The sequence below is a fragment of the Anser anser genome, assembly GCF_964211835.1.
Source record: "Anser anser genome assembly, chromosome: 1".
NCBI classification, from domain to species: domain Eukaryota; kingdom Metazoa; phylum Chordata; class Aves; order Anseriformes; family Anatidae; genus Anser; species Anser anser.
This window is the reverse complement of record NC_139720.1, coordinates 69,302,229-69,312,984: the sequence shown is the minus strand read 5'-3', so window position 1 is coordinate 69,312,984 and position 10,756 is coordinate 69,302,229.

Here is a 10,756-nt window from a genome sequence, read left to right as displayed (position 1 = left end):
AACTTGACAGTCAGCTATTCTGAAAAGAAATGATCTATGTCATGGCTGAAATTTGTGGAGTTCTCTTTTTCATTTCATTGGTTGCCATAGGTCTGAAGCTTTTCCCATCTATAAAAAAATTTAGGTCTCCAAAGTTGAACACGTATACCAATTGATAAGCAGTTGAAACTGTAGTGAAACACCACACATATCAATAACTAGCAAAGTTTTATGTTCCACTTTTGGTGATAACTGTGGATTTACACCTAGGTGACTTGTTACAGAAAATACTGCCCTTTTGTTAAAAACAGATTTTTTTTTTCTAGTGTGTAACTCTCCATTTCCTAATATAGTACCGTAGACTTGTGGTCAGCTGTTTTAATTTGTGTATTATACATAAGACTAAATTTTGGTCCCTCTCATGCCAATGAAGTCAGTGTAATTAATTTGATTATTAAAACTGGTGCATAATACTCTTATACCATTAAACCTTCATACCCTTATAATTCAACCTGAAGTCAGCAACAGCTATCGCTGTTTAAACTTTAATATCTAAAAAATGGATACCCAAACTTTAGAAACTTTTGGTGGATATAAACCATATTTCCTTACTTTTCAATATTTTTCATACATGAAGACAATCTTACATAAATTTTGGTAAACAATGAGCCTGTCGAACAGAAATGCCAGCTGAATCAGTGCTTTTGGAGGCTGAACCTGTGATTACTTTGGTTGTGAGAGTTTGCATCATTGTTAAATAAGTCTGAGGGTCTTACAAAACACAAAATATTGACTTTTAAAAAACCATAAATTATATTGACAAGGGAATAGCATATTTTAGTACATACATCCAGTATACAGGTAACTATTGCCAGTTTCTTGCATTTTATTGCAGTTTCTTACAAATTTGAAGCGAACTATTCATCAACCCAGCTATTTTTTTTTTTAACCAGTCACCTTTAAAAAATAATTGTATTACCTGATTTTAAGCATCAGTTTCACATGCACTTTATTGCTCTATCAAATACTTCTAGCCAGAGTAATTCTGTACAGAATGGCATAGCAGAAGTGTTCGGGATAGATGTCTGTCAGGGTAATATGTCTGCCCACACATCTGTGTTTGCAAATTAGCTTGCCAGCACTCTTCAATCCCAAATCAGTTGCAGTTATACCTATTACATACCACATAACATTTGTTTCACAGTTCTTGATATATTGCTGTCTTGTAGCTGTCTATCTGAAGACAATTTTCAATATATATAGTATTTTCATCAGTGAAGTATTGCTAGCAGCCTCACAGACAGTAGCCATGAGGCAAATACATAATGTTCCATGTCCTATCATATCCATCAGCTCATGTTAATTTTCTTTGTCTCTCAAAAAGTTATTACTATAAATGTAGTTCCATGAAAATATTCACTTATACTACCTCTGTTAAAAAGTGTAAAGTTGCTGGAGTAAGAAGGAAAAATAGAATGGCTTTTAATCGTCAAAGTTATATTGACTTTGTCTATAAATCAGTAATCAGTTACATCTACTTTGCCTATGTTAAAGATTCACATTTATGAAGAAAATGTCTTGAAAAAGGACCTATTAAAATATGTGTTGCCATTAATACCCTGTTAAAAAGCTACTCAACTTTCTGAAAAAAAAACATACCTGGCTACATCCAATTGTTGAGATGGATTTAAGAACAGAAATTTCGACCCTGAAGAATAGTTTTCTGATTAATCAGAAAATCACACAATTCCCGTTAAAGGTGGCAGAATTTATTCAAACAAATCAATTCCATAAAGTTACCTCACGTAGAGCAATGGAAGGCAGTGAAACTGGTGGAGAGCTACTGGTGGGACCTGGGAGACTTTAGCACGTGCCTACGGGTTACAGCAAAGTGGTTACTGGATGTTGAACTGCTCTATTTTGGGGTTTGTTGATGTTCATTTGTGCAAACACAAATAATATCTGAGGACAATCGGAGTTAGATGTGTTATTTTTCAACCCTGGTAATTCATCCAGCAGTGTGCATTCCTATGCTTTTTAATTTAAGAGTCTCTTGAGCTTCTTTCTAGTGATACAAGGGAACCGACCGATCATTCCTGATGCAAAAACGAGTGAATAATATAATTAAATATAAATTTTAGGATAATGTCCCATTAATTAAGGGGCCAAAAGAGGGAATACAGTAGAGCAATTGCATCTAGTACAGTGTGATGCATTACAGGGTGGTGGTTAATGGTACGAGAGAATCAATGCATACAAACATCCAGCTATATTTCCTTGTGAAACAGAGAGATTCTTGTATTAAATAAATATGATACTCCATAAGGAAATTAAAGAAGGCAATAAATTTAGCAGGATACAATCTGAGTGAGTCAGAAAGACACAGGGAAGAGAATTACAATATTTCTAAAATGTCTGAGTTTGACATAAATGTGATTTACATCTGAAAAAATGGAGATAGCTTCTCTCAAGCATAAATGATCCTTCTGATCACACGAATTATGGTCAGATAGGCAGGGACATAAAGGAAACAAAATACATTTCTCAACCAGTGCATTCTTGATGACTAACCACTACAGAGAAGACTCCAAACAGATAAATATATCACAGAAACACTACTGGATGTATCTCATTAAAGAATGGAGTAAAGGCAAGATTTTCAAGAAAACCAAATGTGAGTGAAAAATTGCTTGGTCATAAACATAATGTGAACTCAAAATGGGTAACTCGTATAACTGCATTTTTTAATCAATTAAAATATTTTGTAAACACTGTGGAATTAGATCTCAAGGTGAAATGGCAATTTGAACTATTGCTGGTAAGCAACAACCTGAAAAAAAAAGACTGTGATTCACAACACAGAGATGCAGTAAAAGGAGCTAGGTAGACATAAATGTCTAAGGCTCTGCTTCTACCTTCTATTGAGTGTTCACAACAATGTGAAGTTGCCTGCCTGATGAATAGTGGAGACACCTTCATTGCTTTGACAGTAGTGCTAGATGAAATATTCTGGATAGGAATCCTTGGGAATACACAAATTGAAGTGGTGATGACAGATGTTCATAAATTTTAGACGGTCTTTGGTAAACTTAAGGACAGGAAATCAATTATTCTTGTTATTATTCAATATGTGACTGCCCATAATAAATGAACATACAACGTTTGGAAGGTTGTAGTTCAAAAAGTTTGTGGATTGGTAGAAATTCAATAAGAAAGGATTGAATTCTAGGGTGTCATCTGTCAGAATGATTAGAATTCTTCCTTCCCAATTTTGATCCCAAAATAAGCAAGGGTGCCAAGTTTTCAGCCTTTGGTTTAAAATCATAATTTAATTACTCAGGTTACCTTAAAAAGAAAAACTTCTGTCTCCAAGGTACTTACAAACAAAATCCAGATGATGTTCTGAAGATTTCTAAGGAATACTCCATACTTCCCTGTACTTTCTGTCACACAAGGCCTACATTAAGTCAAGTTGCAATAAGCTAGCCCAGAGGCAGTATGAGAATTATGTCAAGTAACTTCTCACTTGATTGGTATTTCAAGGGAAGGTGGCTTTCTGCTTAAACAACAACAACAAACAGCATAACCAATCCTTAATCACAAAAGAGCAGATGAAATAAAAGTCATGTCTTTTCAGTTTGTAAAGGCAACCTACAATTGGATTAATTGCTTTTAATACATTTTTACCTTAAAACTTCTGGGCCTTGATCACTACTGGCCTTTCCCTGAAAGCAAGTGGAAACTACTCATCATTCCATCCCATAAAACATCAAATCACATCAGAAGTGCTATGCCTCACTATTCACTTTTTGCTTTCTCAGCAGATAAATTGCAGTATAAAGAGACAGTGAGGCTAGAGCTCATGCATTTTCTACCCCTTTTAGGAGCTGGCAAAGTGGGAGAGGTAGGCCGAGGTGAAAACATCCAGCCTACCGGACAGCAGTGCACAGAGGTCAGCCCAGCCAGTGACTATATCCCAGGGTTTCCTTGTGATAGCTTTTGCCCCGCTAAGCTTCACAAAGAGTGCATTTTATCTTAATTTCCTTCCCCCTGCCCCCACATGGATATATTTGTAACACCAAAGAGTGTTGTAGCGACTAATTCCTTTTACTCACCTCCCCTGCTGAGAAGCGAAGAGAGTAATTATTGCTCCTCTGCTCTGGTACATGACCTAGAAGCTTCTGTGTGTTTCTAACACTATGTAGATTAGGTGCTTCAGTCTTTATGTGCTTTTGATTTTAATCTGCAGACAAAATACAGAGTTTCCTGGTTTAGCCAAAGCAGCAATCAGTACAGCAGAAGGTTCCCTCTTGCATACAGGCCGTGATCCTGTGCTCCCTGACACAGGCCTCACTGGGGGGGATTCACAGGCCTTACACCACTGACTTTGCCTTCAGGGAATCTAAATTTTCAGGGAATCTCATTAGAATTTCTACATCTTTTGTAATAAATCTTTTTGAAGAATGAGCAGGATATGCAGCAAAAACAAGGTCCTTTGACTTAAATGAGAACAGAATCGATTTCCTGAAACACAGTCCATCTTCTTGAAACTGGGAACAAACATCCAGCAAATGAAAAGCTGAGAGCACATGAAGATTTAAAGTTTTAACTGCCTTTCTTTGGCATACAGAATGTTTAATTAATTGATGACAGAAATGGTAATTTGCAGTGGTCATTCAAGTATTTTTTTCCAAAAATATAAGATGAGCATTTAGGTATGGTGAATTGGGGCTGATAGTCTGCTAACAAAGTCAGGGCTATTAAATTGTACCATTCTGTTTCTCGTTCTGTACAGCAAAAGAGAAAACAAAAACACAATACCTTAAAATAAAATTATTTCCTCTTTATCTTATTATGTTTCCCGTTAGGTTAAAAAAAAAAAAAAAAGAAAATTTAAATTATATCCCCAGTTTATCTAGGGGAATGAATCAAGGAAATTAATGAAACAGAACTCTTATGCAAAACAAGCTACCAACAAACCAATGAAACTGAAAATAACTAATGTAAGATTGTGGAGTTAAAAGCTGTATCAGAAAATGGGAATAATTAAAAGTAAATATCTGAGTGCTTGGATTTCAACTTATCAGTCCTTAAATAGAAAATTTAATCATATTTTCCTAGGGTTTTCAAAGAGCAAGCTGAACAAAATAAGAATTCTGAAATCTGAAACATCAATTCCTCACAATCACAAAACATCAATTTTTCATGCACAACAGTGGATCGTTTAGCTACACAGTGCAAATATCTGTCACTTCAGTTAACAAAGCAAAAGGTCATAGCAACTTGACATACAGAGAGCTGTCCATGAGCTAGAAGGCTATAGTCTGCCACTGAATTTCAGAGCTGTGTACAAAAAGTAGAATAATATTCAGAGCTGAGCTACATGCAAAAAGCAGAATAATATTCAGGAACTATGGGAAAGTCTGTTAACTGCAGACTATTTTTCCATTGAATCCTTGTTCAAGATCCATTTTTTTAACTTTTTTCCCCATTTACTTAACTTCTTGTCCCTAGTCAGCCCTTTTTTATCCTTCACCAGCTTTTTACCCCTCCGCATTATAATACAGTTAATTCCTACTTCTCAGGGCTGTGTGGCTACCTATCGTGGGAGCAGTAAAAAACAAGGAGAAATTATCTCCCTGCTTTTAGTGGCACGTAGAAATAATTTCAAGGGAGATTACTTGGAAGGAGTCTGTTCTTTATCGATGGGCTGAATGAAAAACACCTCTCTGTTCAGCACTTATGAGACTTTACCTGTAGCACTGTGTCCAGTTATGGGACCCTCGGTACAAAAAAGGCAGCAGGATATTGGAGAAAGTCCACTAAAGAGACCACAGGCTGGTTAGCGGACAGGATGTATGAGTAGAGGCAGAAAGAGCTGGGTTTGTTCAGCCCTAAGGTGAGATGCCAAAGGGGAGATCTAATTGTTGTCTACAACTACCTAACAGGAAGATGTAGTAAAGACAGGTCCAATGCCATAGAGGTACACAGTGGAAGGACAAAAGAAATTGCTCAAGTTGGAACATGGGAGATTCTGACCTGATATAAAAAAAGTATTCATGAGGTTGGTCAAACCCTGGAACAAGGCCCAGAAAAGCTATGGACCTATTGTTTTTCTCAGGCCGTGCTTTTTTCCAGGTACCCTGAGGCAAGCCAGTTGAATTGCTCTAACAACAGCAGGCGACTTTTGGGCACTGTCCCTCCTGAGAGTCAGATGTTTCCTCCTCGGTCATGTGCCAGCATAAGTGTAGTCAAAATGATGTGGAATGTGCCTTTTGGAAAAATACATATTTTGGGGAGCAGCCTGTTGTAACCTCAGACATTCATTCCCCTGCAGGCTGATTTGCAGGAGCACGTGCACAGGGACAAGGAAAGGCAGCAATGGTCTTTCTGAAAAGTAATCAGAGAAGTAACCCATGCCTATCCCTAACCTTTCTCAGGAGCCTTGTGAGAGTGGACCGGAGATGTATACTCATTGATCTCACTGTATGTTTAATACCCTTGATCCCACTGGGAATGAGGATGGGAACTCAATTTGTTGTGACCTCTTGGGGATTGGACTTCTCTGTTGGATGTTCTACTACTGACTCCATCTTGTCTCTCTGGGCAGAGTCTTCATTCTCTCTCCAAGGGCTTACTGCTTCTCCTACCTAAGGCTGAATTATGACTTGTACCATTTTATTCTCCTCACTGGTAGAAAATGACTTTTCTGATGCTGCTTGTCCTTGCCCAGCAAGCCAAATTTCATTTGACTTGTTGATTTTTATTTGAAGATGTCTGCATATGGAATTGCAAGTACTTCTTGTGCTGGGTCTGTCTGGGATGGAGTCACCTTTCCCTGCAGCAGCGCACACAGTGCTGTGCTCTGCACTCGTAGCTGGAACAGCACTGGTATCACTCCAGTGTTGTGTCTATTGCTGCATAGTGCTGGCACAGCATCAGGACTCCCTTCAAGACCCAAGAGCCAGCAGGCTGGGGGTGGGCAAGTAATGGGGATGGGACATCGCCAGGGCAGCTGACCTAAACCAACCAAAGGGATATTCCATAACACCTGATGTCACACTCAGCAATAAAAACGGGGGCTCTCGTGGGGGAGGGGGCTGTCCTCCCGAACAACCGTTACGTGTTTTGAGGCCCTGCTTCTCAGGACATGGCCGAACATCACTCGTTGATGGGAAGTAGATAATAACTTTTTTTTCCCTTTCTCTCTGGTACACCTTCTTCTTGGGAATTTAAGATAACATGTATTACCATTATAAGCAGGACAAACATGTCCTTAATAAATATTTATATGTTTTCTTCTCTATAGGTTTCTAAACATGCATTGTCGTAGCTACAAAAATCACACATACACAAGCCTTTACTCAGTCTGTAAGCGTTTTGGAACAGATACTCATTCTTAGTGATATTTAACATGATTTGGCATGATTAAAGCATTTAAATATTGTTTTAATACAAGTAATAATTAAAAGTGACATCAAATATTATTTGTAAATCTATATTTGCACAAGAGATGCATATTTAGAAACATATCAATTAAATTAGATTCAGTCTGAAAGTATTTAAATGTGGGATAGATTCTTATGATGAGGCATAGTTTACATATAGTAACTCTGGTTTTAGAGTCATTTACAGTAATGTCATCAAAAATGTTTTAAGGCCAATGATTTAAGTGATCAGGCAGTATTTTCAAAGTCTGTTATTCTAAAAACCATAGTATCTGCTGTTATTTTAAAAGTATGCAGACTCCAACAAACACTGCTCATAAAGCCTTCAATGTTCTGTAATTATATTAGATACGATAGCTAAATCAGTACTTCCAACTGCATATTTGTAAATCTATTTGGCAATCAGGGAAAAAGTTTACCTGTCAACCAATTATTATTGGATCATTAAATTGTCTTTCAAATGAAAAATTTTATTATGCTGAAATGTGTACAGTCAATGTACCCAGAGTACTCACCTTCATATTGCTTAGATACATTTATTTTTCAATAATTCCTCAAATATGCCTTTCACTGTAACCTTGTTCCTTGTGAGGATTATTTGAAATCCTGCATAGGATGAATCTTTAGTGCTACAGCATTAAACATTGAATAACTGACTATAGCTTGCACCCTGAATGTGAATTAAAGCTTAGACCTTTCAAGATTTTTAGCTCTCCTAATTTTCTTAGCTCTAATTCATCTAAAAAATTATCAGTATACACAACATTATTTTCCTCTCCTAAATTACATTTTCTATTGACAGTTCTGCCCTGTACTATAGATGACATTTCATGACCACAGTACATGTGCAGTGACCCCTGAAGAAGCATTGTCTTTGCTGGTAAAGTTACACTATGCAACACAGCTGGGGATGCTACAAGAGATACGATATGAGCTCTAAAATCTGCCTAGCTGCAGTAGCTCCATATCACGTGCAAGCTCATTAGCCTGGATCTTAGCACTTCTGACAGAGCGGAAATGAATGTTTCAAGAGCTAGATTGTTCGGTGTTTAGACATCCCAGTACCAACCTCTATTGTGCAAAGATTTTAGACAGATTTAATATCAAGTAGATGAGAGAATCTTACTTACAAGAGGCTAATATCACAGCACAATCCAAAATATAGACAGCAATCAGCAGTTGCCCAACTAGTATTAAAATCCTGAAGCCAGTCTCCTCACTTGGTTTAAAATGGAGTAACCTCACTGTGGTGAAAATATTCAAAACTGATTGAAGTGCAAAATGGTATATTTTAATGTAGTAAATGTCTTTCTAATATATAATGCAACATGATTGTGTTTTAATATACAATTATTATTTAACATCACTTCTGACATAAGAACTAGAAAGCCATTGGTCATACTTTTTAATTTTTATTTTTTAATACTGTAACAGCCTTCAGTAACAATCTTCAGTAGTTCACTCTAAAAATGGCTACATGCTGGATGGGAAATATTGTTCATTCTTTTTATTTAAAAACACACAGGGAATAGATTTCAATTAATTATTTTTGTGCTTTGTTCTTATTTAAGAGGACACCACATTTACTCTGAACATTCTTAATGCCTTTGTCCTTTAAGATCTTCCTCTTTTAGGATTCATTAGCCTTTATTTTGACAGTCTGACAGAAGTATGTCAGTCCTAGAAGTATATCAGTCCTATCAGTCCTACACATTATGTTATTTTTTTTCCAGAACAGGGTCAAGAAGTACCATACTCTAAGAACAAGCACCATTCCCCTCCTCCCCATCCCTCTCTGCCCCCCATACTTAAATTTATTTCCTATGTTCATTTTATTTTTGTGTGTGTGGCTGATCACATTCATGGAGCTGCTTGCCAAGCCTCTCTTCTGTGTGCTAATGGAAAATGAGATCTTCATCCCTTCCACCTAAGACACTGAAGGAGAGCTGCTACTATTGAGGCTGCAGCTCTGCCTCCCAAGCTGGACTTAAAGAGAGGTAGTAGTGATTGTCCAGAGCTCTGCGTGAACCACTAAACTGAGCAAGCAGCACAGGTCAGGCAGTGTAGTGTGCACATGGGAGGAGAAAGGCATTAATGCCAACTCCCCTGGCAAGGGAAATGTGGAATCTCCTGTTGCATGCCCGCCTCACTGACATCAAAAAGAGTGAGTCCAGCTGAAGTTTGTGTGTGAAGTCTTTATTCTCCTTTTGACCAATCTGAGCAAACAGACCATCTAGCATTCAGTCCTGTATACCTGAGCAGCAGGAGCAGCAGCCTTTGAGGTACTTAGTACCCATATTTCACCAGCCTGGAAGTCGTCTTTTGGCCTACCTGGTCCCAAGTCATGAGGTTAATTCAGCTTTTATTTGAATTTATTTCAGGTATCTAAAAGCAGAAATAAAACGGGACAAGGCTGAGTTGAGCTCTCCTGTGAAATCATAATTTGGCAGTCAGTGTTGCACAGCTGAGAAAAGAGAGAATTGGGAAAAAGAATAAAACGCAAACAAATGTGAATTAGATCTGGCTGTTGCATTGTTTTCCTTTCTCTGGATGAGGCAAATAATGTACACAAGAAAGCATTTCTGCCAGTGATGATATGAGAGTACAGATCTGTATGGAGTACTTGAAAATTTGTAAGTTCCTCACTAATTATGTCTTAAACAAACATTTAATATAATTTCAGATTTCACTTCATCATACTAATGAGATATAAACAACTATCCTTTGACCCAAAGCTTACAGCCCCTGGCAATTTAATTTCTACTTAGTATATCACAATGTCTTTAGATGACATTTTTACAGTATGACATTGTTAATATTTAAATTAAAAAAAATGAAATACAGGAACATATTCAAGGGAATTAAAATTATAAGGATTATGCTGCTTAGGAGGGTTTTAATGAAGCAGGAACAGAAGCATCAAAGTAACCTTTGAATGCAGAATTTTATGATAAATATATTGAATTCTTTTTGTTTCCTCTGCAACTTTTTGCTTATGCAAATATTTTGCCAATATTAAAAGAAGACAGACCTTGAAATTACCTACTGAGTTACAGGGGTAAACTTACAGGTACATTTACCTCATTTGGTATGGTCCTACATATTATCAGAATTCAAATATATATATTTTTAATAGTTACAAGTATTTTTAGGAAGTTTTTAGAAGTGTGCTCTTTCTTTCTTTTCTTTCCTTTCTTTCTTTCTTTCTTTCTTTCTTTCTTTCTTTCTTTCTTTCTTTCTTTCTTTCTTTCTTTCTTTCTTTCTTTCTTTCTTTCTTTCTTTTCCTTCCTTCCTTCCTTCCTTCCTTCCTTCCTTCCTTCCTTCCTTCC